A 23,272-nucleotide genomic window follows, 5' to 3' on the forward strand; every position below is an offset into this window, starting at 1 on the left:
TCATTTTTTCACCATTGAGAATGATGTTTGCTGTGGGTTTGTTGTATATGGCCTTTATTATGTTGAGGTAGGTTCCCTCTATGCTCTCTTTCTGGAGAGTTTTTATCATAAATGGGTGTGGAATTTTGTCAGAAGCTTTTTCTGCATCTATTGAGATGATCATATGGTTTTTATTCTTCAATTTGTTCATATGGTGTATCACATTGATTGATTTGTGAATATTAAAGAATCCTTGCATCCTTGGGATAAATCCCACTTGATCATGGTGTAGGATCCTTTTAATGTGTTGTTGGATCCTGTTTGCTAGTATTGTGTTGAGGATTTTTGCATCTATATTCATCAGTTATATTGGTCTGCAATTTTCTTTTTTTGTAGTACCTTTGTCTGGTTTTGGTATCAGGGTGATAGTGGCCTCATAGAATGAGTTTGGGAGTGTTCTTTCCTGTGCAATTTTTTGGAAGAGTTTGAGAAGGATGGGTGTCAGCTCTTTAAATGTTTGATAGAATTCACCTGTGAAGCCATCTGGTCCTGGACTTTTGTTTGTTGGAAGAATTTTAATCACAGTTTCAATTTCATTACTTGTGATTGGTCTGTTCATATTTTCTATTTCTTCCTGGTTCAGTGTTGGGAGGTTACACCATTCTAAGAATTTGTCCATTTCTTTCAGGTTGTCCGTTTTATTGGCATAGAGTTGCTTGTAGTAGTCTCTTAGGATGCTTTGTATTTCTGTGGTGTCTGTTGTAACTTCTCCTTTTTCATTTCTAATTTTATTGATTTGAGTCCTCTCCCTCTTTTTCTTTTTTTTTTTTTTTTTTTTTTTTTTTTTTGTGGTATGCGGGCCTCTCACTGTTGTGGCCTCCCCCGTTGCGGAGCACAGGCTCCGGACGCGCAGGCCCAGCGGCCATGGCTCACGGGCCCAGCCGCTCCGCGGCATATGGGATCCTCCCAGACCGGGGCACGAACCCGCATCCCCTGCATCGGCAGGCGGACTCTCAACCACTGCGCCACCAGGGAGGCCCCCTCCCTCTTTTTCTTGATGAGTCTGGCTAATGGTTTATCAATTTTGTTCATCTTCTCAAAGAACCAGCTTTTAGTTTTATTGATGTTTGCTATTGTTTTCTTTGTTTCTATTTCATTTATTTCTGCTCTGATCTTATGATTCCCTTCCTTCTGCTAACTTTGGATTTTGTTTGTTTTTCTTTCTCTAGTTCATTTAGGTGTAAGTTAGATTGTTTATTTATTTTTCTTGTTTCTTGAGGTAGGCTTGTACAGCTATAAACTTCCCTGTTAGCACTGCTTTTGCTGCATCCCATAGGTTTTGGATGGTCCTGTTTCATTGTTATTTGTCTCTACATATTTTTTGATTTCCTCTTTGATTTCTTCAGTGATCTCTTGGTTATTTAGTAACATATTCTTTAGCTTCCATGTGTTTGTGTATTTTACATTTTTTTCCCCTGTAATTGATTTCTAATCTCATAGCGTTGTGGTCAGAAAAGATGCTTGAAATGATTTCAATTTTGTTAAATTTACTGAGGCTTGATTTGTGACCCAAGATGTGATCTATCCTGAAGAATGTTACGTGAACATTTGAAAAGAAAGTGTAATCTGCTGTTTTTGGATGGAATGTCCTATAAATATCAATTACATATATCTGGTCTATTGTGTCATTTAAAGCTCGTGTTTCCATATTAATTTTCTGTTTGGATGATCTGTCCACTGTGTAAAAGTCCCCCACTATTATTGTGTTACTGTCGATTTCCTCTTTTATAGCTGTTAGCAGGTGCGTAATGTATTGAGGTGCTCCTATGTTTGGTGCATATATATTTATAATTGTTATATCTTCTTCTTGGATTGATACATTGATCATTATGTAGTGTCCTTTCTTGTCTCTTGTAAAAATCTTTATTTTAAAATCTATTTTATCTGATATGAGTATTGCTACTCCAGATTTCTTTTGATTTCCATTTGCATGGCTTATCTTTTTCCATCCCCTCACTTCAGTCTGTATGTGTCCCTCGATCTGAAGTGGGTCTCTTGTAGACAGCATATATATGGGTCTTATTTTTGTATACATTCAGCAAGCCTGTGTCTTTTGGTTGGTGCATTTAATCCATTCACGTTTAAGGTAATTATCGATATGTATGTTCCTATGACCATTCTCTTAATTGTTTTGTGTTTGTTTTTGTAGGTCATTTTCTTGTCTTGTGTTTCCCAGTTAGAGGAGTTCCTTTAGCATTTGTTGTAGAGCTGGTTTGGTGGTGCTGAATTCTCTTCGTTTTTGCTTGTTTGTAAAGCTTTTGATTTCTCCATGGAATCTGAATGAGATCCTTGCTGGGTAGAGTAATCTTGGTTGTAAGTTCTTCCCTGTCATCACTTTAAGTATATCATGCCACTCCCTTCTGACTTCTAGAGTTTCTTCTGATAAATCAGCTGTTAACCTTATGGGAGTTCTCTTGTATGTTATTTGCCATTTTTCCCTTGCTGCTTTCAATAATTTTTCTTTGTCTTAATTTTTTCCAATTTGATTACTATGTGTCTCAGCATGTTTCTCCTTGGGTTTTTTTTCTGTATGGGACTCTCTACGCTTACTGGACCTGGGTGGCTATTTCTTTTGTCATGTTAAGGAAGTTTTTGGCTATAATCTGTTCAAATATTTTCTCTGGTCCTTTCTCTCTCTCTTCTCCTTCTGGGACCCCTATAATGCAAATATTGTCGCATTTAATGTTGTTCCAGAGGTCTCTTAGGCTGTCTTCCTTTCTTTTCATTCTTTTAGCTTTATTCTGTTCTGTGGCAGTGAATTCCACAATTTTGTCTTCCCAGTCACTTATCCGTTCTTCTGACTCAGTTATTCTGCTATTGATTCCTTCTAGTGTATTTTTCATTTCAGTTATTGTATTGTTCATCTGTTTGTTCTTTAATTCTTCTAGTTCTTTGTTAAACATTTCTTGTATCTTCTTGATCATTGCCTACATTATTTTTCCCAGGTCCTAGATCATCTTCACTATCATTATTCTGAATTCTTTTTCTGGAAGGTTGCCTATCTCCACTTCATTTAGTTGTTTTTCTGGAGTTTTATCTTGTTCCTTCATCTGGCACATAGCCCTCTGCCTTTTCATCTTGTCTATCTTTCTGTGAATGTGTTTTTTTTCCCCACAGGCTGCAGGATTGTAGTTCTTGCTTCTTCTACTCTCTGCCCTCTGGTGGATGAGACTACATAAGAGGCGTGTGCAAGTTTCCTGGTGGGAGGGCCTGTTGGTGGGTAAAGCTGGCTGTTGCTTTGGTGGGCAGAGCTCAGTGAAACTTTAATCCGCTTGTCTGATGATGGGTGGGTCAAAAAAGATCTTGCTGTTGTTTATGTCAAAGAGTGTTTTTCCTCTAAGAGTTTTATAGTGTCTGGTCTTACATTTAGGTCTTTAATCCACTGTGAGTTTATTTTTGTATATCATGTTAGGGAGTGTTCTAATTTCATTCTTTTACATGCAGCTGTTCAGTTTTCCCAGCACCACCTATTGAAGAGGCTGTCTTTTCTCCATTGTATGTTCTTGCCTCCTTTGTCGTAAATTAGGTGACCATATATGTGTGGGTTTATCTCTGGGCTTTCTATCCTGTTTCATTGGTCTATATTTCTGTTTTTGTGCCAGGACCATACTGTCTTGGTTACTGTAGCTTTGTGGTATAGTTTGAAGTCGGGGAGCCTGATTCCTCTAGCTCAGTTTTTCTTTCTCAAGATTGCTTTTGCTATTCAGCATGTTTTGTGTTTCCAGATGAATTGTAAATTTTTTTGTTGTAATTCTGTGCAGAATGTCATTGGTAGTTTGATAGGGATTGCACTGAATCTGTAGATTACTTTGGGTAGTATAGTCATTTTCACAATATTGATTCTTCCAATCCAAGAACAAGGTATATCGCTCCGTCTGTTGGTAATATCTTTAATTTCTTTCAACAGTGTTTTATAGTTTTCTGAGTACAAGTCTTTTGCCTCCTTAAGTTGGTTTTTTCTTAGGTATTTTATTATTTTTGTTGTGATGGTAAATGGGATTGTTTCCTTAATTTTTTTTTCATCGTTAGTGTATAGGAATGCCAGAGATTTCTTTGCATAAATTTTGTATCCTGAAACCTTTCCAAATTCATTGATTAGTTCTACTAGTTTTCTGGTGGTATCTTTACATTTTTCTATGTACAGTATAATCTGAAAACAGTGACAGTTTTACCTCTTCTTTTCCAATTTGTATTCCATTTATTTCTTTTTCTTCTCTGATTGCCATGGTTGGACTTCCAAAACTACTTTAAATAAGAGTGGTGAGAGTGGACATCCTTATCTTGTTCCTGATCTTAGTGGAAATGCTTTCAGTTTTTTACCAGTGAGTATGATGTTTGCTGTGGGTTTGTCATAGACGGCCTTTATTATGTTGAGGTAGGTTCCCTCTATGCCCATTTTCTAGAGTTTTTTTTCTTTTTAATCATAAATTGGTGTTGAATTTTTTCAAAATTTTTTTCTGCATCTATTGAGATGATCATATGGTTTTTATTCTTCAGTTTGTTAATATGATGTATCACATTGATTGATTTGCATATATTGAAGAATCCTTGAATCCCAGGGATAAAGTCCACTTGATCATGGTTTATGATCCTTTTAATATGTTGTTGGATTTTGTTTGCTAGTATTTTGTTCAGGATTTTTGCATCTATGTTCATCAGTGGTATTGGTGTATAATTTTCTTTTTTTTAATATATCTTTATTGGTTTTGGTATCAGGGTGACGGTGGCCTCATATAATGAGTGTGGGGTTGTTCTTTCCTCTACAACTTTTTGGAAGAGTTTGAGAAGGATCGGTGTTAGCTCTTCTCTAAATGTTTGACAGAATTCACCTGTGAAGCCATCTGGTCCTGGACTTCTGTTTGTTGGAAGATTTTTAATCACAGTTTCAATTTCATTAGTTGTGATAGGTCTGTATTAGATATTATTTAAAAATTATTATTAATTTGGTTAATCATGATAAAGTGATTTTGGTTATGCTGTAAAATACTCATCTGTTCATTATATATATGGAAATATTTATGGGTGAAATGATGATACCTAAGATTTGTCTTTCAATACTTCAACAACTACAACACAAATAAAAGCAGTAGGGTAGATATGGGTAAAAGAAGATTGGCAACATGGCATTAATTCTTGAAGGTTGATATAGAAATGTGGATATTCTTTATACTATTCTTTTTTCCTATGTTTGACAATTTCCATTAAAAATTGAGGCTATTTGAGGCTATTTTTTAGATTTAGCATTTATTCTCAAGTTATTTTGATAAAGAAAAGCAGTCATCTTTATCTTTCTTTTATCAATCTTTTTTATCTTTATTTTAATAAATTCTGAAAATGAGAATTTTGTTTTCAATTTGTTTTCGTTCTTAGAGGATTTAATTAATTACAGACTTAAGTTCATTTCAAAAATATTGGGTCTAGTTTGTATGAGATAAATTCAATTGAAAAGTTAAAGATTTCCCTAGTGTGTGTGAGAGATAATGAGAGGAAGAGAGGGAGAGGAAGAAGGGAAGAGGGGAAGAGAGGGAGGAAGGGAGGATGAGAGAGAGGAATAGAGACTGAGCTTATTATAGATTTTTTATTATATAATCAGTATATGCTACACAATGGAAATTATTCATGGGGAAATTTGCACTGGGAAGTACATTTAAGAAAACAGCAAGGTCTATAAAAGAAATTGAATAATTAATCAACATATTTACCCTTTCTGGATGAAAGGGTGAAAATAAACAAACAAACCCACGTGATGAGAGTAACCAAGGATTAGCCTTATAAATCCACAATTAATGTTTTTTATCTCTACTGACTTCATTTAGTTCCTTCAATAACACACTAGATTTTCTCAGATTTCAAGAACACTTACTACCATGGAGGAATTACTTGTGTGTTAAGTGTACATGTAGAGGAATCAAGTCAGCATCTTAATGGTAAAATTGTGTGTAGTGTAACATGGTAATATCACAGACATGTATTTTTTTTTTCGTGGAAGTATTTTAAGGGAAAAGATATGTTGGACACTAGACATTTAAAATAGTCAAAAAAAATCAAAGCAAAGCGCAGAATACAAGCAATTGGCTGTTTATTCTTTTTTTAAAGAAAAAAAACATGATGAGAACTAGTATTTAAATAAACTCAGGCTGTGCTGTACCTTAGGCAAAATTCTCAGATTGAAGCTCCCTATACCAAACTCTAGTTTATAGCCCTGCAATAATTGATTCAGTTTTCTTAGAAGACTTACATACTCTCTGCCTCAGTTTCCCCTCATGTAAAAGGTGATAATTCCTGCACGTGAAATTCAAACATCAAGTGACAAACCAGAAAAGTATTTGAGGTTTTATGATAAAGTTATTCTGCAAACTTCCAATGATTTATAAATCATTTGAAAATGGTTTGTACTAATACTTAAAACACTAAACTTCTAAAAGCATGAATCATAAATGCAAAACAATTTCATTTATTCATGTTTTGGGTTTAGTTATATTACTCCATCACTTAGTCAGCAGTATTCATTATGTTAATTTAAGAATAATTAAATATATTATCAATTTGTATATGATATATGCCAAATGCTGAATGAAAATTTAAGTAATCTGTATTTTTCTTCCTTAGTTTTTAGAGATTTATGGCAAACAGACTTACCAGGGCTGAAACAATCACCAAATATTGTTTATATTAAAAAAACAAATAAGAAAACTTGATGAACATGTGTTTTGTTTTTTTTTTTTTGACATCTTTATTGGAGTATAATTGCTTTACAATGGTGTGTTAGTTTCTGCTTTATAACAAAGTGAATCAGCTATACATATACATATATCCACATATCTCCTCCCTCTTGAATCTCCCTCCCACTCTCCCTATCCCACATGGACATATATACACTACCAAATGAACACATGGTTTTAATAAGATATTTGAGATATACATTACTGAACTTCACTATAAATTATCACCTAGTGAGATATCAGTGAGCTCTCCAGTGTAATGGTCCCTGCCTGTCAATGTAAACATTAAGGATCTGCGTAAAGAAACCATAATGTCATATTCTGAGCATCCTGTAGAACTGACACATATATACACACACATATATATATATATATAGTACAATATATATCTTGTGCTCTGAGAGACTTTGGAAAAGACACTAAGATTTAAAATATCAGACTTAAGCAATTACTATCTACAAGGCTTGGTAATTCATTTAACTTCTTTGAACCTCCCTCATTTTCCTTATTGATGTAACGACAATTGAAATTGATAAATGGAGATTTGCTGAACCTACTTCACAGTGTTTTTGTGAAGGCCTTTGAAGTCTATGTGAAAGTCCTTAAAAAAGCATTATACTTTATATATTGCAAAGGATGGTTATTGCATTTTCCATTGTAATTTGGCAGAACTATAGTGGTGAATTTATTGTGAAAGTATATTAAATCTATATTAGTATAATAATGATATTTTTACTTTTTATGGGAATCCTGTGACTAGTTTCCTGAGATGAGTATCATGGAGAGGCCATGATATATTTACTAAACTCATCATAGTCTAGCGCAATGGATAATGATAATTATGTGTTTGCTTAAAGATCCTTCATTTCCCCCCCAAAAAAAAACTAACTGAAAATTATCAGAAGAAGCTACCTCACAATTTAATTAAATAAATGTATAAAATAACTACTGAATCAATGCTTGTAGATAAATATCTACTGACTAGGAAAGAATATATGTGGACTTTGTCTATATTTTATTTCTCTGAGAAATATGTCCCAGTTTAGAAAAATGTTTGGAAATAATCAGTTATTTTTCATAATGACATTCCAGGTTTATTTCTTTGAGCATATAATAATTATTATGCATTATATTATAATTTTACTTAATAATTATTATTTAACATATAGTCATAATTATAATAACAATAAAACTACCAATATATATGACAGGCCAAAAAATATATGTGTTTTAAGTATTGTTCATTTATCCTCATAATCTGCATTATTATTTTTTGGTTTTCTTTTTCTTTTCTTTCTTTCTCTCTCTCTCTCTTAGGTGAGTTAAATAACCCACCTAAGGTCACAGCTATTAAGTAAAGCAGCTAAAAATCAAACCCAAGAAATTTGACTTTGCAGCTTAGGTTCTTTCAATTACATACTCTATAACAGAGACAAATGGTTGGATAGATCAAGAGATTCACAGATGATTGATAGATCATACATACACACATACATACATGCACAGAAAAAGTAAAAATATCACATAAGTTATATCAAACACTACATCCTATAATTAAATATAAATGCTAAATTTTCTATTATAAGATTTTAATAGAAAAAGATACCAACAGGAAGTTGAGAATTAATTGCTGAAATTAAAAAAAACAAGTTTTGTTAAATCATTCTTGCAATTTAAAGATAAACACAAATTAGTTTGGTCCATTTTATTATTATGCTGTTATGTATGATTTAATAATACATCATGTATAATTTTTCTATCTTTATGAGATTAGTTCATAATGCTTGCGTGTGTGAATCTACCCATATGTGCACATTCTTTGGTGGGTTTTACCAGTATCAGTATAATATCATAACCTATATCACATAAATTTCTATCCCTACTATATACTTGCTAGTCACTATTTATCAGGCCTAACATTAAACATTTTATTTTATATTCATTTTTCATTCTCCCCCCACACCATACACACACACACACACACACACACACACACACACACACACCGAGTTAGGTATTATTAGCACTAATTAGCTCTATTATACAGTTAGGAAAATTTATTTGAGTAAAAAACTGGAAAAATTAGAATTAAAATCCATGTATAAATGTCAAAACCTAAGCTTGTATGAAACAAGCTATATCCTTTCCTATGTTTCAGCTTTCCAACTTATCATGCTCTAGAACAGTCTATATAAGAGTCATCTTATCCTTCAAAGTGCAAAAAAGAACCACCAGATAATACATACTATTTTAATGTCTTCCATGGGTCTTTTTCCCGGTCTAGTTTTGTACTTCTTTTTGAAATGATTTGTCTAATTTACAATGCTTATAATATACATTTCACCAAATATTATTTTCTATTAATATCTAAATTTGTCAATTTAACACTGGGAGTTCAAAGTTGATTTTTCCTTTTATATATATCTGTGAAAAGCATATCATGATTCTTAGCACCCATGCTGGACACAGATCTCTAGATATCTACACCTGTACTTTTTTCATACCCTAGATAAGCATTGCCTCAGTTCTGGGATATTAAATAATTTCCAAGAATTTATAATTCCTCACCTTTTCATTTGACCCATGATTATGAACAGAGTTCATTGTAGATACAGGTGAAAGGGCTTATGAAAATGTAGTGATTTCCATAGGCCCAGTGCTCTTTGCTATATTGGAGGTTATAAAGTACATTTCAGTTTTAATTTGACCAGGTGTCTGAGTCCATGTCTAAGCTGCCCTTTTCCTTCATGTTAGAGGACATAGTGGATTTCTTGATGCAGTCCTCTGTATTTGAGTTATTCAAAGAGATTTTACAATTGGCCTCTTGTGATGCTGGGTTGTGATTCATCATCTTTGACCTGCATTCATTCTTCTTCTGATAACCCAAATGTCCTGGTAACTCTCATTTATGAAATCTTTCTCTCTGTACCAAAACATGTTTGTCCTCCAATGCTCCAAGGATCAAAGCTTTGTCTATGACACTGTCTCTTCTGCCTTTTGAATATACAGACAAGTAGAATGAACTAGAAATGACTTGTGCATATTCTGCTGTTTTTCCTATATCCTATTTAATTATGATCTCTGAATTTTTCTGTGGCCTCTGTTTCCCCCCAGCAACATACCAAACCCACCCTGTTTAATTGGTGAGTTGTGAAAGATTCAGTCACTTGGGAAATACAACAGCCTCTGCCCTTGAGTACTGCAAATCACTGTAGGATCGGATCTGGTTGAATATTATTACTGGGCTAGGAATTTACAAATTATTTCCCTTTTGTATAGCCAAATCTTATTGGTTTAATATTTCTTTAATCCTTCTAGTCAAAATAAGGATTTATTTATCTGCAATTTGCCTCACTGCATATGCATCATATTTTAGTAGGAAACCATTTCATCCACAGTGATTTATTCTTTACAAAGCAAGATTCTTTTAATTAATTTTTATTCTTCTGGTTATGCAATTTTCTTGGTCTTTTCATTGACTTCTAAGGCATTTTTTTCCAGATGGATAAGGTATAATCATCTTTCTTTATTATGGTAAAGTTTACATATAGTAAAATGCACAGGTCTTAAGTGTGGAATTGAGAAGTTTTGATAAATATACACACCAATGTGAACATCACCCTAATAAAGATATAGAATATTTCTACGACAATGGAACATTCATGTAGGCTTCACTCCAGTTAATTATCACCTCCCATAGGCAACCAATGTCTTGATTTTTATCCCTTATAAATAGTATTTGCCTATATTATATAATCATAGAGTGGGCATGCTTTTACTTTGTTCACTCAACATGGTTTTGAGATTCATCCATGTTGTTGTATCAGTAGTTCATTCTTTTAATTGCTGAGTAGAATTCCATTTTATGAATATATCCTGAATCCATTTCTGTGCTAATTTTAATTATTTAATCTGGATCTTTTCCCCTTCTTACCATATACATACACTATAAGGTAGTGGTTAATACACTAACTCTGCAGTGGTCTTACGATCTTACGACATAATTATCTTATTTTGATCATGTCTTACGTTTTTGAGTGTAAGGCTGGAGTCTGATTCTTTATTGTTATCCCCAAATACACAGCATATTATCTTGGTCATGGTAAAAATACAATAAATATTTGCTAAATGAATGACAGTCTCCGTTGTTTTGCTTTCTTAAAAAAAGTTTTAAAAAGCAGTCATTTGTAGCTGCTTTAAAGTGACAAATTGTCTTAGCCGTCTTAGATTTGATCACAACCACTAAACTATGCCCTTGACTAAGATGTAAAGAGGAATAGTTTAAGGACACTAATGTGTTTAATTCCCTGGAAATAACATACCTTTAAATCATTTACTAACCAAAGCCATTTCACATCTTTGTCTTGAATCTCATAAAGAGTTTTAAGTTAATGGCCTTCAATTTCTATTACCTCTTCACCAATTTGATCTTACTGAAAGTATGAGACTTTATCATTTCTCTGGAGACTCTCAGTTAGAAGTGAAAATCCTCAGACTGTTTGTATATATTTATTTTGGTTAAATAAATAATCAAATTTATTAATTTTAATTTATTAATTTCATTTTCATTAAAATAAATAGCCAAATTTGTTTACAACATAAAGATATCTTTTTATTCTATGATGTGGAAAATACCAAGATTTACAGAGGACTCAGTAGCTTTGGCAACTTAAGGGCTCCTGCGTCTGAGCTGGCCCTGGAGACAACAGCAGCTCTCTGGCACATGGTAAGTCTCAGAGTGGCGGTGGGGGTTGATTGCGAGCACATGTGGGACTTGCTTTACAGCTCCCCAAACTACTGAGGTGTCACTTTACAGGAGTCTGAGGTCCTGCATGAGCAGTTGGGCATATATGTCAGAAACATTTAGGTTGTTATTGTTCACGTGATCTCACTAATACCTATAAGTTACTAAGGATAGAAAAAATTATTTTTCTACAGATTCCTGTCATTAAGTCATTTGGTATTTCTACTACTACTTAATCATTTCTTCTAATGTTTAGTGGAATGAGGAGGCATAAGTCAGTGCTTACTCTAGAATAATTTTTTTAACCAGCCTGAGTCATAGGTGGAAATGTGTGTCTTTCATTCTCCAATGATCATACACATTGCAGAATCCTTTCTCCATTGTTAGGAATATGTAATTATATTGCCATCTTTTAAAATGCTAACTGTTTACAAGAATGAAACCTAGTATTTTCAGTCTTTCAGATATTTCAATATTTCTCACCTACCAAATTCTTGAGAATGTAGCCAAATATAATGGATATTTAAGAGACAAACTTTTTAATTAACTGATCCACAAGAGTGACAATTTTCTTTGAATATTGGAAAGTTACTGTTCACTGACAATATGCCATAAATGCCATGATAATGCCATATTCATATTGAATGCTAATAACAGATATGTACTGTGTGTGTGTGCATGCGTGTGCACATTGATACAATACATCCTAAAACTTCTGGTGATTTTCTGTAAGTCTCCAAAAGTAGATATGTTGGACACAAATACTCAGTTCATGACTATTTAAATTCTTAGAGGTTGAATTTACAATGATGAAAATCATAATAGAAAAGCATTAGAATGATCTGAAAATATACATAACAACTTAAAAGCGGGAGAAAGATAAATATCCTATAATTTGGATGTAAATTATGCTTACAAATATCAATAGGTTTACTGATTTGGATATTTCGTATCTGTCTGCCCACTTGCTCTAAAAGTCCTTTCTTATTCCACGTGTGGTTTCTTGTCTAGAACTATATAAACCTACCCTACACAAGTGAAAATATGTCTTATATTAGCAGCATTTCTAAACTATTTCTTTAGCCTGAAAAACAAAATTGATTTGACAACACACATGAAAGCATAAAATGGGTTACTGATTTTTATTTTTCACACATTTTTCCTAAAGCTTTTAGATTCAGATTTTATGTGAATCACTCTATATTTGTAAACCACACATTTCTGGTTTCAGTCACTCTATCAAATGGTCCCAGGCCTTTGCTGAAGTCATCCATGAATATAAGGAATGACATTTTGCTAGCAATGCACTTTATATCATGGTAACAAGCCTGAGCTTCTCTTTTGTGGAATGACCCTGAAATGGGTACAACTGGGAGAGATGATGATCTATCAAGGTGAAAGAATCCTTTTTTATTAGGTGAAGCAAACCATTTGCTCTGTCAACCTACTTTTTTGCTTCAGTGGTAATGGGGTCTTTTAGAAACTCAAATGGTCTCTTACATTCCATACCTGATAAATTTCCATTTGTTACATCTACACACTGACATACTGGATTTTCTCCAGCTGGCTTTTCTTGCTACAGAAGTTTCTGAAATCCAAATTCTTGGCATTATACCTGGACTCTCTCCCTTGTTGAGGCTACCAATGCATTTCTGGGTTTTAGTTCAACATAAAAAGAATTGGTATTTACAAAATACAGATGAAACAGTATTAATAGACTCTTTTACATTCATCTTGGGGTGTGGCTACAGTTACTGTTTCTTGAACCTAATCTCAGTGTTTGTTGATATTAATTTCCAGCCACCAACAACCCTCCTTTCCTGTCAACAATATCTGCAGCAATATCTGCTTCAAGTGTTCTCCAACTTTATCCTTCCCCTTACTTCCTCTGTGAAACTTCACCTGACTGTCACAGTTCATTGTGGCTGCATTTCCTCTTCTGAATTCCTTGTACTAACACCATATTGTTACGATGCACTTCATTAGTTATAAGGTACAAGTTTTGTTTTACTTTTTTCACATTTAAATGGTTCTGAATTTGGAGTGGAGTGTGTCATGTAATTGAGGATATCTCACAATCTCTGTTGGCTTGGAAGAATATCCAAGGTACAAAGAATATCTTAACTCACAGAAATCAAATGTTTATGGGGAAGGGTTGGATGAGATGGTGAATCAGACATTTTCTCTACTGGATGAATAATAGTAAATAGTTTAACCACTTAATTATTAAATGTCTGTATTACCAGTAATGATTTACTGAACTTCTATATACCTGGAACTTCTAAGTATGTAAAAAGATTATTTCATAAGGATAAAAGTGCCAAATAAGCATAGGGATGCACTTGTGTCTCCAGATAAGTATTGCTCAATTATTGGTCTTATATTACAATTTCACAAGATAAGTATTTCTCAATTATTGGTCTTATATTACAATTTCACAAGATAAGTATTTGTACTTACTAGATAAGTGTTTGAAATGACTTTAATCATCCCATAGTCAGAGAATATTCATCACGGGATCAATTCTTACAGATTCAAAATCCCGTAAAGGAATATTTCCATTTTATATTGCTTGTTGCATGAAATAAACAGAACTTGAGCTCATCCAGAAGACTCCTGTTTTTAATCAGTCATCAGTAAGTACCTGATGGTTAGAGACCTGAGTCCCTTCAGTGTCAACAGAAGACATACTTGATTTGGGCCACTTTCTGCTTCTCACTTAACCTCAAAATTCATATCAGATACGATTTTAGCATAGTTAATGCATACACATACGGAAGTCTGTTGGCAGAGCTACTGAAACAGAATCTCTGTTAAAGGCACTAATATATTCTCTAGGCTAGGTCCATGCTTTACAAAGTATAGTTCAACTGGTATCATCTTGTTAAAAATGTACACTCTCAAACTCTACTCCTACTTCTAAGACCTTCTGTATTAGAAACTGCATTTTAAGATTCCCCTTTCGTTCATATACACATTAACATTTGAGAATCTCTGATAAAGGTGGTTATGAAGCCACGTTGAGAAACACTGTTTTTAGCTTTTCATTGCTCAACAACTGTTATCATTTCTGCAGGTGACATTTACAGCAAAGTGCAGAGAGGAATCCCTTTTCCCTCCATGGATCTGTGCTTTATATGCATAATTCTTTTTAAACACATTATAATGTGTGGCATTGCTACAATTTGACATTGTTAAACCTTCTGCCTCAGTTAATACTTTTTAAAGTCTGAGTAGGTCTGCTGTACTATTCCAAATAGATTTGCTTTCTTATATCAATAGCATTGTGAAATTTCAATAATCATTCTCCATTTAATCCACTTAAATGTTTCCAGCTATTTACTCAGATTTTTCCTTAAAAATTTTTTATGGGACTCAGTGGCAAAATAAATGAAGCAAATGGTTTTACTGCTTTAAAATGTGTGTGTATCACAAATACAGTATTTGGAGAAAATTCATTCAAGTATGATCTCTGAAGAATAATGTGGTAAAATCTGTTCATTCATTCAACAAATATTTAATGAGCATCTACAATTTGCTAGATCTAAGCACTAGGGATTTCACAGTGAACAAGATGAAAAAAGTCATTCTCAGAAGGCTTACACTGTGTAAACAAAGGATATATGATGGGCAAGGATAGAAATAACCACAATGATTTCAGATAGTCATGATTACTATGAGGAAAATGAAAGACAGCAATGAGCTAGAGTAGCAGGGAGAGTGGTAAGAGAGCTGTGGGCTACCATTTCTCTCTTGAACAATGCTAGTTTACATGCAGCAAATCTTAGCTCTTTGGTTAGTATTTGGTTAGTATTCTGGTGTCAGTTTGGAATTATTCTATTGTTTCCACTGTGAGTTTAATTACCTTGGAGCAAAGCCCAAGATTCAAATAATAGGGTTTTATATGGAAATCTTTTCTACATGTAGGATGTAAGATTCAATGATAAGTAAAATAAAGAGAAAGGAAAACCTGGTTGTTCTATAAAATATGAATAAGGTCATATAATAAAACTTATGAAGTCTACATTATTTTAATATATGACTTTTTTTTTTATAGTTTGTTTAGGGTAAAATTGATCATGTTAAGTTGAAGCCTAAAGAAGTTAATTAACTTGCTCTAGCTCACATATATTCTAAGTAAACAAACAAACCAACAAATAAAAACAGATTGTAACTCAGGGATTTGTAACTCTACAGTGTAAACAGTTTCTTCTCTATTCTCTATCTTCCCAATTACAAAGAAAATAAGGAGAGGATTGCTGGACAAGGCCCAATAAACAAAACTTGCTTAGGGGAAGCAATAGTTGGAAGTAAGAAAGTCAATGGGTGAAATGGAGCAAATTCAAGTGGAAAGTCTAAGTATTGGGCACCCAAGGCTGTCTAAAGCATCTATAAAGGGAGGTCCAAGAAATGTAAAGTCATGCACATGGGACTTCTTTCTGATTCAGTCATTTCTTCTGGACTCATTATGTATTTACCCTGATGAGACAGAAAGCAAGTTCAGAAAGAAGAGCAGACACAGCTAGACCATGTGCTATACCAAATCCTATATAGCTGTATGTGGAGAGGAGGATGACACAAATAAAAAACCAAACTCAGAAACATACACCTGAAAAACCTTCCAGAAATACAAAGAAGAAATCACATAGTGAGTTTCTGCTGGGAATATTTGCTGACTCTTTTTTAAAAAAAAAAAAAAATTGTTATCTACCTGGCTATCTGTTATGGACACTTTGCGTCCCAGGCAAAATTCCTGTGTTGAATCCTAAACCTCAATGCGATACTAATGGAAGGTGGGGCCTTTGGGAGGTAACTAGTTCATGAAGGAGAAGCCCTCATGAATGGGATTAGTGCCCTTATAAGAAGGGACAGGAGACTTACTTCCTCTGTCTGTTATCCCACCATGTGGGTATACAAGCAGATGGCTGTTTGCAAACCAGGAAGTGCCCTTACCAGACACCAGATCTGCTGGCACCTTTATCTTGGACTTCCTAGCCTTCAGAATCACAGGAAATAAATTTCTGTTGTTTAAGTCACCCATTCTATGGTATTCTTGTTACAGCAGCTTGAAGTGACTAAGACATCACCTGAAAAAATCTACAAATATTTAATGTAGATGGTTAATGTTTCAAACATATCACTGCAAGATGTGTGTAGATGAATTATTAGATCTTTTTCTTTCTCTTTTACCCCTCTTTGGTGATGATGATGATGATGATGATGATGGTGGTAAAATACATCCAAAAGAAGGATAAGAAAATGATAATAACATATAAAATAAAACCCATCTTTCAAAAAATATTATAAAAATAGAAAAGAAAAATACAATTTGGATACAATTAGACATGTGCAATTAGTAAAATTCAAGAAAGCACAGACCCTATGAATCAAGAGATGAACAAATGGATTATATTAAAAGAGGTCATATGGGACCTGGCAGAAATAAGGAAATAATCTAAGGATAAAAACACATAAATTATAAATTTGAAAGCTGTAATATAATCAATAACAACAGAAAAGTAAATGGATAATAGAGATAAAGAACACATTTGAGAATTTCTGAAAAGGTTGAATTCAAAATGCAGAACTACAGGTGATAATGTAAGTGAATAAATATGGACAGAAAAGGTATATGAAACATGATGATGGCCTGATGATTGACAGTTTATAAATATGTCTTTCTTTGGTTGAAGAAAATTTATATGCATAGATTGTAATGGACCTCACATTAAAATTTTAAGAAGAGGAAAGAAATACCACTTAAGCATAGCTTGGTAAACTTAAAATTTTAAGAAACAAGAAAAAAATCCTAAAAATATAAGAAAGGAAACATTAAACAAAAATGAATAAAAAATCATATCAAAGATTTGCAAGCACAGAGAAATCAGCCTGGTTTCACCTTTTTCCATCTCTTATGTCCAAATTCCTTAGGACATTGGCACAAAGTCAATAGAGAAGTTTTATGATAGGGATGGTCAAAGATTATGACATAATAGTGCTTTGCTCAGTCAAGATATTAATGTAGCTATACACTGGTAGAAAAAATTGTCAGATTTTTAAAGACCAATGAAATAAATTTTGAATTTTAGTCCAGAAGAAAAAAAGTGAAGCTATGATCGAACTATGAAGAGTCAAAATAAAGATCTTTAGACCTTCATGTTTGGAAAAATGTGACTGATAGACAGCACTGACTATTGAAACCTGTAAACAGAATTAATTCTAAATACATGGAAATAAGGTTGTAAAGTAGAATGCAAATTTCAGTAATAATTCTTAAAATAGAGCATACAGAAAAATGTCAAATGATTTAATCATGAACCTGAGGCCTCAAAAACTTACAAATTTAAATGCTAATATTAAAAAATGATAATTGACAATGTCAGGGGCAGGAGCAAATAAACACAAGCTCAAAGAGCTCCATTTTAAAAAACTTTTTTATCTCACATGAGAGAAATTTAATATATACAAAGTTTTGAAAGTTTTAGTTATTACACAGAAGTTCTCATGTTTCAAGTGTCCTATACTTTCTATGTTTTTTGAAACTTTATGGAAAATATTTAAAAGCATAGCTCATTTAGAAGAAGAATTAAAATTTACAGAAAAGAGAAAAGAGATTTTATCTGGAAGGCGGACTAACACTTTAAAATTCTCTCAGTACAAATGCAAAATACTTTGGATAAAATACAAAATAAAATATTCTAAATAGTTTACCTTACAAAAAATAATAAATTAACATTTACAAGTAAAACACAAAGACTTATGTATACATAACAGCAACTTTATTCATAATAGCCCAAACTGGAAACAATCCAAATGTCTATGAACATGTGAATAGATGGTTGAACTGTGGCACATTCACACAACTATTACCCAGCAACTAAAAGGAATGAACTGCTGACACATGCACCAATATGAACGAATCTCCAAAATATTTTATTGGGTAAAAGAAAACAGTCATAAAATAATATATATATGATTTAACTTACATGAAGGATACAAAACAGGCAAAACTAAGTTATGGTGATAAGTGTAAGAACATTGGTTCCCTGGTGACAGGGATATGGACTAGAAAGGGACTTGAGAAAATTCATCAGGGTAATAAAACTGTTTCATATTGTAATTGAGGTGTTGGTTATACCTCTTTGAATTGTACACTTAAGGTCTGTGCATTTAATGGTGTGTAAATACTATCTCAAAAAGAAAAATTCCTTGGGTATAGCTAAAGTGAAATAAAATCATAATAATTTCATACTTTCCACAATGACACTTTTAAAACTTCTGTGTAGAAATGTGTTTCCATCCCTCCCACACATTCTCTCATTTGATGACCTTGACTCTTATTTTCTCCTACAGAAAAAGTAGAAACCATCAGTCAGAATTCTATCAACTACACCATAACCGACTGGTTGATGTAACTTCATATATCTGAATCCTTGCTAGCTGCTCCTTGTCCCTTCTCTTCTCTAATATATATATATATATATATATATATATATATATATATATATTCAAATATAATATTGATTTATTCCCTTCTTGCCCTTTACAGTAAACTCATATCAGTGATTATACCTTATTTTTTCCATGTTTAATCTCATCCTTTTCATCTTTTGCCCCTGTTAATTTACAAAACCCAACCTTTTCCAACAGCAACAACAAAATCTAAACAAAATTACTTTAGACTTCTCATTCATCTCCCATTATAGTCCTAACTCTGTCCCCTTAAACTATGTTTAAACTATTTCTCTTAACTATGTCTCTGTTTCCATTTCCTCATATATTGTCAATTTTAATGCCAAATCATTCTATCAAGCTAATTATCACTAAGGTTTCCTTCTGAACTTCATGTTGCTATGTACAATAATAATATTTACATTTTATCTTGAAATTTACATTGAAGAGTATAAATTTTGACACTGTTGACTATTTGTTCCATCATAAAACCCTCTTTTCCCTTGATATTTTGGACATATAACTTAAGTGTTCATCCTTCTTACTTTGTCCCTCCTTTCAAGCTCAGTCATCACCATCAGCCATAGAAATGTTGAAACTCTTAAAGGCATGTTCTAGGTCCTTTCTTTTGTTTACTTTCTACTTTCCCCCTAACTACTTTCATCTATGCCATGGCTAGATATTGAGGTAGTACGTATATTACTAACACTCTAAAATAAGACTAGAGTCAGGGTGTTTAAAAAAACATTAAGAGACAAAACAATTAAAAACAGGGGCAATAATAAGTAGAATTCTAAGATGGGGAAACAATGAGCTGGAGAAAAAAGGAAGGCAAAGAAAATTGGCAATCACTTGTGTGATGTTTAGTCAGTATTATGCCTACAGTGATAGTGGTGGTAGTGAATTTCAACTTGTCTTAAAGGGATAGGCTAATCACTTGATAGTTGCCACCATTGAACTGGGGTGAGTTTTTGTTGGATGGTGCAGTTAAAATATAAAATATGTCCACCATTTAATAAAGTTATACTTAGTGACTTGTTATAGTTGTAACAACTGTAGCAGTACAATACTGTTTTTACATTTTGAGCTATAAACTTTTGTCCATTTAATAAACTGATCTTTATCTTCTTAGGCAACTAATTATCATATCAGTCAGTACTCATACATTCAACTACTCTTTCAGTATTCTGGTTTGCTTCTTGCTTTGCAAGGAGATTAAAATCCATATCAATGGGAATGACTAAAGACTGGGAAGTAGATTCCTTGAACTTTTTATACATTCTATACACCAGAGACTGCCCTTTCCTTGGCAAATATTTCTGCGACGGTTATTTTTTAAAAAAGCAAATCTGATCATCTAAATCCTCTCCTTAATTTTTAATGGTGCCATATTGCCTGTATATTAAAATTAAAAATATGTATTGCAATCTCATACTGTAGCTCCAGAGTCAGACCCTTTTGCCAAAAATTCATATTTCCTCTTAGCCCAGCAAATGTGTATCTTGGATAGGAAGGCTTCCCTATCTGGGCATATGGAGTTGATTGTGAATTAAATATCTCCTTTGTACTCTCCATTACAATTTATCTATATATATGTCTTCTTTTGGGTTCTCCAAAGTAATTACTATTCAGACTTCCACCACCAAATACTAATTTTGCCTTATTTGAGGGTAAACTCCCTAGGGTATGAATCCTCTTTGTATCCTCAGAGCTGAGCTCAGTGCCCAGTGTACGTTAAATATATAGTGAATGATTAAATAATTGAAAGATAAATGAATGAGTAAATAAAAGAAATTTACTCCAGATTGCTTGACTGGCTTACATAAAGTCATATGGCAAACAAACATTAAACATAAGTCACTTGCACTTACAAATTCATTCTGCTTTATTAGTATTTTGTTACATTCACTGATTCATCATGTCTGTTAATGAAAAATCAATCATAAAGCATTGCCACTTTTAAAATTCCTAAAATGAATCTCTGTGATTCTGGAGGAGAAAGACAGATACCCTTGACAAGCTTCTCTGTCCACTAGTGGGATTCTTGCCGCTGCCTTTTAACATGGAATGGAAGTGGGAAGCTATATTGTTAGTGTAGAGCTTTCAAATATGGTAAATGTAGTATGTGTGCCAGTGTTAAGTGCCAGTTTTAATGTTTTCTTTGATCGAAAATAACAATGAATTTGGGAGGAAAAATGTTGTCTCTGAAATGGGACGTATCTTTAGATTTGAGGCAGCATAATTAAGATTTTTTCACCATATTGTGTTACATAAGGAAATAGTTTATCTTATATGTAACCAAGGCATAGCATGGCTCATACATACACAATAATAAAAAGAAACACTTGTGTTAATTAAAAAAAGCTAAATCAAATTAATTTATAATTTGTTTTTAAATATTACTTTTTAATCTACTCTTGACAAATATTTGTCAAGAGAGAAAGGTAGTAGGTATGCAAAGGTTAAATGGTAGACATATCCCTTTTTTCATGCAACTTACAAACTAGTAATTACTGACACAATGGAAAAATTGAGTTTGTATGTATTTTTTTTTCTTAGCTTGGTTTTTATACCTTAACTTAGTTATCATACATTTCATTTTAATAAGTAAATAAAGTACTGCTCTCATGACTAAATGAGGGAGTCATCTTAAAATTTTACTGGCCTTTGATTTCCCAAATTCTTAAAATTTTGTTTCCCAAACATAGTAATTTCAATAAGGTTTATATAGTTTAATCAAGCAACACCTCATAACATATTTTAAAGCCTCTTTGTCAGCATGTTTATGTCACTATTTTGGCTGTTTGGCATCTAGAAAACATACTATATGAAACAGAGGATAAAAGTATGCCCTGAGAAAGCCAGAGAAAGTATTGATAGTTCAGTGCCTCTGCTTCGAGATCTGCAATCTTTGTTAAACACAATTTTAGACAACTGAAATATCTTAGAATTTCAGAACAAATAATCAGGCATTTTTCAAAAGCATTTAACTGTTATTTTAACCTGTAATTCAAAGGAGATCAGAGATAATATTGTGGCTAACTTCATCATTCTTGTTAAGTCAGCCTCCTAATTAAAAGTTTTAGACTCAAAGGCCTCATGCTAACTTTGTTAATGTTGGTTATGAAACATTATTTCCTCTTTTGCTAAATAATCAGGGAAATTGACAGTTTCATTAGTCTCCACTCTGCATCATCTGTATTGTTTTGAAAGCATATAAAATAGCTTTTTATAGAGCTTGAAAGTCAAGGAAACATACGCTAATCTACACACACACACACACACACACACACACACACACAAAATAAAGATAGGAACAAACCAGTGTTGGAACAAGAAGTTCAACATGCTTAAAATGTCTCTTTAGATTATTATCAATACAAAACAGAAGTCTAGCACTACATAAATACACTGCTTTTAAAGAATTATTTACATAAAATTTATTATTATATAAACACACCCCCTTTATAAGTATATACACATACACAGTGTGTATGAAGAGATGAGTTGAGTTTATTGTATTTATTGCATATTACTAATGGCTTAGAATCTACAGTGACCTGCTTTTCATACTAAATCCAAAGGTTATGAGATATACCTATATCAGATATCAGGTGCACAATTTGTAAATAGGATCTGCATTGTTGTTCTATAGTCTTTTGAGCATTTTAACATTCATGCTTGCTTAGCCCCTTTCCTCTAAGTGAAATAAAGACCTTCAAAATTTTACCAGGAAGTACCAGCTTAATAATCAGATCCTCTATGAAACTATCCATGATTATTCCAAACAGAAATGGACCTCCCATGCACTCATTTGTAACTTTTTGTGTTGACAAATTCATTTTTTTTAATCAATTTATCTTAAAGCATATATTTAGTCAGTCTATTAGTCATCTTACTCAAAAATATTTGTAGAAGCACTTATACACGACAATAGGGCTACTAAAATGAATAAAACGCAATCTCCACTCCCATGAAGCAGGCTGTTTTGAGGAGGAGACAGACATAAAAACAAATATATTTAAGGAGTGATATATTCCCTAATGTTGGTAGTTGAGAAAAGGCTTTAGTGAGGAATTAACTTGTGAACTAAGTTGTGAGGACAGCTGTGACTTCTCCAAGTGCATGAGTGGGGGTCCTCTCATAGAAATGAACCCTATGGTGTATTTCTGGAATAGTATGTTGCTAGTTTAGGCTGGAGTGTGATGGAGGAAGAGCTAATGCTGGAGAGGTGTGCAGGGGACAGATCAAAGAGTGTCTCGTGGACTTTACTGAGAATCTTAGTCTGTGCAAAATTAAATAAATAAACATTTTC

This window comes from Mesoplodon mirus, assembly GCF_964341445.2.
Source record: "Mesoplodon mirus genome assembly, chromosome: 14".
In the NCBI taxonomy this organism is placed as follows: Eukaryota; Metazoa; Chordata; class Mammalia; order Artiodactyla; family Ziphiidae; genus Mesoplodon; species Mesoplodon mirus.